Raw genomic sequence first — 6,459 nt, forward strand, 5'->3', positions numbered from 1 at the left:
CCAACGTATAGTACATCATTAGTTTTTGATGCAGTGTTTAATGATTCATTAGTTGCATATAACACCCAGTGCTTATCACATCACAAGCCCTCCTTAATGCCCATCACCCACTTACCCATTCCCCTACTCACTCCCTTTACAATATTTAAACTACAGAGTGGGAAAAGGAAGTGAATTATTGGGGCCATTTTTGCCACTGTGTAGCCTATGTTTAGAAAAATGTCATTCATAAATATGCATCCACATATCTTAAATCAAATGCTAGCAAATCATATATACTTGGAAGAGAGCCAGTTTATGCTTTCAGAGTAATTTGAATCAATATTTGCATATCCAATAATATGAAGTAAGATTTTGCAAATATGAGTAAAGGTGAAATTTGTTAATATTGAATTTGCCACACTAAGGAAAGTAACACATATTCTTTCTCTCTAGATTATCTGGCTTTGAAGCTCCTTCTGGACATTGACATTATGGCTTCTTATGAGTTGTTAATGGGGATTCTCCTCTTCCAGACTGTAGTTGGGCTCCTAGATAACTTCTTATGCTTTGTTTTTATATATTGACTTTGTTCACTAAACATACTCAGAGACCTACAGATCTAATTCTGAACCAATTGGCCTCAGCCAACATTCTAGTCCTTATCTTTAGGGGAATCCCTCAGACACTGGCAGCTTTTTGTTTGGACTATTTCCTGGAAAAAGCTGTGTGCAAGATTACGTTTTATACTCATAGGGTGGCCCGAGGGGTTTCTCTATGCACCACTTGCCTTTTGAGTGGCTTCCAGGCTATCACTATTAGTCCTAATAATTCCAGGGGGGCAGAACTCAAACTGAAAGCTCCTAGATTTGTTCAGCCCTCCTGTTGCCTCTGTTGGATTCTTCATCTCCTGATAAATATTGTCGTGCCAGTGAAAATAACCAGGGAATACTGTAAATATTACAAAAATCAATTTTGGACTGTGTACTACAGAAAGGTCTGATTCATCCATAAGCTCACTCTATGCATTCCTCTTTACCTTCCTTGATATTTTGTGTTTGGGACCAATGGCTTGGGCCGGTGGCTCCATAGTGCTCTTCCTGCAAAGACATAAGCAGAGAGTCCAGTACCTTCACACCAGTCTCTCTCCCAGAGTTTCCCCAGAGACCACGGCCACTCACACTGTCCTGCTTCTGGTGAGCTCATTTGTTTCTTTTTATTTTTTATCCTCCATCTTATCACTCTGTATGACTTGCTTTGTCACCCAAAGCCTGCGACTCTTGAACGTCAGTGCATTCCTGGCTGCTTGTTTTCCAGCTTTCAGCCCCTATCTCTTCATCAGCCATGCATTCAAATCTTAAGAATCTACTTTGTCAGTTGTAAAACAAAAATCTCCAAATAGTCCCTTTACAAACAGCTACCATTCAGTCAACAAATTTTTAAGTACAAAATATTCAACAACTGTGGGTCTAACTGTAGACTCATTTAAAATTTATCTTGGTTGTTTTCAATGTGAGATTTCAGTCCTGTGATTTAATTTTCTAAATGCATTAATTTTCTCATTGAATATTGCCTTCCAACGCAACAAAATACGTTTTCTCCTTTGCAAAAACTGCATGATCCAAGAAAAAGGGGCTCACTTATAGTAACACTTGTGGTTACCCTAATGAGATGGCAGGGTCTATATAATAATCCCAATGGAAGGCCCACCTGATACTCTTCATGTCCTACCATGCATGATTTGAATGTACTTTTAAAGGCCTCATCCTTTGGGGCACCTGGGTGGCTCAGTCAGTTAAGTGTCCGACTCTTGACTTCAGCTCAGGTCATGATCTCAGGGTTGTGAGACTGAGCCCCATGTTGAGCCTGGCGTTGGGCTCTGCACTGAGTGTGGAGCCTGCTTGAGATTTTCTCTCACCGTCTCCCTCTGCCCCTCACTCTGCTCTCTCTCTCTCTCAAAAAGTAAATTATTAATTAAAAAATAAAGGCCTAATCCTTTAATATGGATCAGTCAAAGACCAGCAGGCACTTGAAGAAACATTCTACCTTGAAAGAAAAACACAAAGACAAATGGATGGGGGTGGGGGAGGGATAGTAACATGGAAAAAACAAAGCATATTAAAGAAGTAGAATAAAGTTCTATAATTTGTAATAATATTGTTGATGAGCTATGAAACTATTTCATGCACAGGCAAGGATAGGATGCTATTAAAATGAATGGTGGAAGACTAAAAGGACCTTTTGGGAATTAGGACCATGACAGAAGAGATAAAGTACTGAGCAGAGTGGTTGGAAGGTAATATGGAGCAACCTCTAGGAAATCGGAAGAAGGGAAAAGAGCTTAGAAACATTAGAAAGATAGCAAAACTTTTCTGGCAGTGACTATCTGAATAATAGATATCCCTAGGAGAAAGAAATATAAACATGGAGAGGAGAATAATATCAAAGAAATTATTCAAGATGGTTTGTCACATCCATTTACAAACTAAAAGGCTCATTTGTTTAATGAGAAATGAATTAAAATATGCCAATATCTAAATTTTAAATATTGGGAGAATAATACTCTCTAGCTCTATCCATGTCATTGCAAATGGCAAGATTCCATTCTTTTTTTATGGCTGAGTAATATTCCATTTTATATATTTCACTCATATGTGGAATTTAAGAAATGAAACGAACATGGTGGGGGGAAAGAAAGAGAGGCAAAGCAAGAAACAGACTCTTAACTATCGAGAACAATCTGATGGTTTGTTTGGAGGGGAGGTGGTGGGGGATGGGTTGAATAGGTGATGGGTATTAAGGAAAGCACTGGTGATGAGCACCAGGTGTTGTATGTAAGTGATAAACCACTAAACTCCACACCTGAAACTAATTTTACACTGTATATTAACTAGAATTTAAACAAAAACTTGGAAAGAGAAAAAAATATTGGAGGGAAAAAACAGATTCTTAAAGATTCTGGAAAGCAAACAACAGGTCATATCCAAAGGGAGAAAAATCAAAATGGCTCAGATTCCTAAAGAGCAACATTGAAAACTGGAAGGCAATGGAGCAATGCTGCCAACTTTCTGAAATAATGATTTCAAAACTAAAATTGGATGCCTGTCAAACTAAACTCCAGGATGATTTAGAATAGAGAAATTTTCAGGAAGGCAAGTTCTCAAAATGTTCTATTAAAGCTTTTCCAGGAATTACTGAAGGCAAAACTCTGTAAAGTAAGTAAGTGAAAAAGAAGACAATATGGACTCCTGGAAACTGGAGATTCAACCCACCAGAAATGCTAATGAGATCTGTTTAATGTAGAGAGATGCAAACCTCGGTTAACAGCTATACAGCCAGCCTACAGATTACACAAACTCATGGCAGAGGAATGTATTGAAGAAGAAAGTTAAATTGATAGAATTCCTCACATGTTCTGTTGAAAATTTGGGAATGAGTAAATAGTTTGTGCATGGAGAAGCCAAGCAGATTAAAATACATTAATTCTAATTTGGGGAAATTTAAAATTGGTATGAGAGTAGAAATATAACATGAAACCTCCTATAGCTGAGCAGTTAACAGTCATAATAGATAAACACTGATTATTTAACCAAAATATATGTGTTTAAACTAGTGTGGAGGGTTTACTTGCTATTCTGTCAAATGCATCTCTAAATGATACACTGGCAAATATAATTGAAGTATATTAGCTATGCCTGACCCCCAGGGTTAGTCCTGTGACCTGGATTAGGGAGCTCCCTGTCTCCGCCTCCACTTCCAGCAGGAAGTCATCATGTGACTAACACATTTTCATCAGATTTCCTCTGATTTATCCAGAGGGATGTGAATGTGTATGTGAGAATGATGTGCAGTGCCAAGAAATGTGGAATTAGGTTCCAGCCTCCAGCTCTTATCTTAATCTATGAGAATGAAACGAAGGGGAAAAGTCACCAATGCATCATGCCAGTCTGAAACTTTTCAAAGTTTTCAGATTGCAGCAGAGCTGCTGAACTATTAAAGAATAATTGACAACACAAGAATTACCTGGAACAAGCATTCCTGAGACAGCTAGAGAAGTTATTCAGTTTTTTACAAGGTTACTTGTGGGGGCAAAGTCTGGCAAAAAAACCAGTGGAACAAATTCAACAGGAAACAACCATTGATCCTGTGGAAAACGTGAACAAACTAGATGGCAAAGAACTTGCCAAAAGAAAGAGCATCAGGGATGAACTTTCTGAGAAAAATCAGAAGGATGATCCAAATTTTGTTTATGACGTCTAAACTGAGTTCCTGCAGGATGAACAACTGCAGCCTTGTGGCTCAGACACAGGATCAGCTGACAAGTTCTGATATAAAAAACTCAAAAATTTATTGGGCTAGCAGAAAATCTCTGTTTATACAAAAAATGTATAAACATGGTTCTAGAAAAATCTGTAAGGAACAGTAGATGTATGGGTTGGGTCATGTTTGGATTGACCATGTTACTTTTCAAAACCAGGACATGAGGAGTATTTACTATGTAGATGTATGAAGAATTCAGGGAAAACTGAATACAGGAGTCTGCCTTTACGGAGTTTACAATTTAGGGATGCCTGGTGGCTCAGTCAGTTAGGCGTCTGCCTTTGGCTCAGGTCATGATCCCAAGGTCTTGGGACTGAGTCCCATATTGGGCTCCATGCTCATCAGAGAGCCTGCTTCTCTCTCTGCCTGCCACTCCCCCTGCTTGTGCACTCTCTCTCTCTGACAAATAAACTTAAAAAAAAATTTTTTAAAGCAGTTTACAATCTAATCAGAAGATAAGTAAAAAACTTGTGAATAGCTACTTAACGGTATTAGGCAGAAAAAAGATTACAGCCAAATGCTTGATAAAGGTTAAAGAGGGTCAGAGGCTAGATTACCATAGGGTAGAGTAGTCAGGGAAGATTCTTTCCTTTAGTGGTGAGATGGGACTTTGCCTGGCCCTAGAAATGGTAGTGTTTGGGCAGAAATTTATATAGAATTCCAGATGACAGTGATGAGGGAACAGAAGGCAAGTTGAGGACAAAGCAGAAACTGACACCCTGCAACCCCCCCTCCCCCACCATGGGATGTACGTGACATTCCTCAGTCACTCCTGGCTGCCCTAAAGCTAAGAAAAGGAAAAACAAATAGTTAACTAACAGAGATCACAATCCTGCAAGACCTGAGTCTCCCTCAGTTTACACATGTCCTAGTGATTTACAAGGAAGGAGCTTTCTTATCAATAGCCTAACTTCCGGAGACCCATAATTCAGTTTCCCGGAGCCCTAACGTTACCATCCCCTCCATAAAATCGAGGGAGGCTGAGGCAGAAGGAAATGTAAATAAAATAAAATTTCTTTTAAACCTGAAGCCCATTGACAAGGACTTGTGATAGGAGGAATGTAACGTTCCTCTGGGAGACTCCCAGCTGTCTTCATGTTCGTGCCTCATTAGACGGAGGGACAGCCTTAGCTTGACGATAACCAGGTCTCCAGTATCCTGCGAGTTCTTTAATATATGAAAGTACTTTCTCAACCTCCCTTTTTCCTTACCTCCCCCAACCCCATCGTATATAATTAGCCACCTCTCACAACCTGGGGCAGCAGCTCTTTCCGCCCACGGGTCCTGTCCCCGTACTTTAACAAACCACCATTTTGCACCAAAGATGCCTCAAGAATTCTTTCTTGGTCGTCGGCTCTGGATTCCACCCCACTGAACCTCACCTGTATTCCACAACCCCATCAACAGAAACCATGAGAAAAAACAGGGGAGGACGGTAGTGGTAAAGAGATAGGGATTAGAACATTTTATTTGAGGAACAACAAGCAATTTATAGTTTGATAAGATTGGAGGGCATACGTGGCTCCCAGGGGATTATCCTGTATGCAGTACTTCTTTTTTTTTCCCCTCAAAATTTTCTTGGCTCTTTTATTCTTTCAGGCAAGATTCAGAATCAATTCATCAGATATTCCCTTTAAAAAAATCTTTCTGGAATTTTGAAAAATATTTACATTAAACTTTACAAATAAGTAGGGGGCTTATTAGCATCTTTTCAATATGGAATTTTCCTATCTAGTAATGTTTTTATATAAGATATCCATTTATCGAAGTTTTATATTCCACAGTGATAATAACAATGTTAATTAGCATTTGTTATGTACCATGGACCTGGCACGTAAGTCCTCGACATTTATTGTCTCATAATCCTCAAACTTATGGCATAGATAATATTATCATTTCTGTTATATGAACAAAAAAGAAACACTCTTAAGCATTTAATATGCATACTATCTTCATATGTATTTAGCTCTGTTTGTTATGTGGTTGGTTTTTTTGTTTGTTTGTTTTGTCTGTTTGTTGAGTATTTAACTCTGGAGTAGAGGAGTAGCCCTGCAGAATGCCCCGCAGGGGCAAGTGGATGTCCTTTGATGAACAACAACGGAATTCCGCCCCCTAAGGATCAGGGAACAGATATACACTAAAGACATTCTGAAACCCTGA

At 39.0% G+C, this 6,459-nt stretch overlaps 2 pseudogenes; both read left to right on the forward strand.

Moving 5' to 3' along the window:
- The first annotated feature begins 473 nt into the window (after positions 1 to 473).
- On the forward strand, positions 474 to 1,381 carry LOC121103375 (annotated as a pseudogene).
- Positions 1,382 to 3,813: 2,432 nt separating this feature from the next.
- On the forward strand, positions 3,814 to 4,308 carry LOC103657021 (annotated as a pseudogene).
- Positions 4,309 to 6,459: the final 2,151 nt, after the last annotated feature.

The sequence above is a fragment of the Ursus maritimus genome, unplaced genomic scaffold, assembly GCF_017311325.1.
Source record: "Ursus maritimus isolate PB19 unplaced genomic scaffold, ASM1731132v1 scaffold_19, whole genome shotgun sequence".
NCBI lineage: Eukaryota > Metazoa > Chordata > Mammalia > Carnivora > Ursidae > Ursus > Ursus maritimus.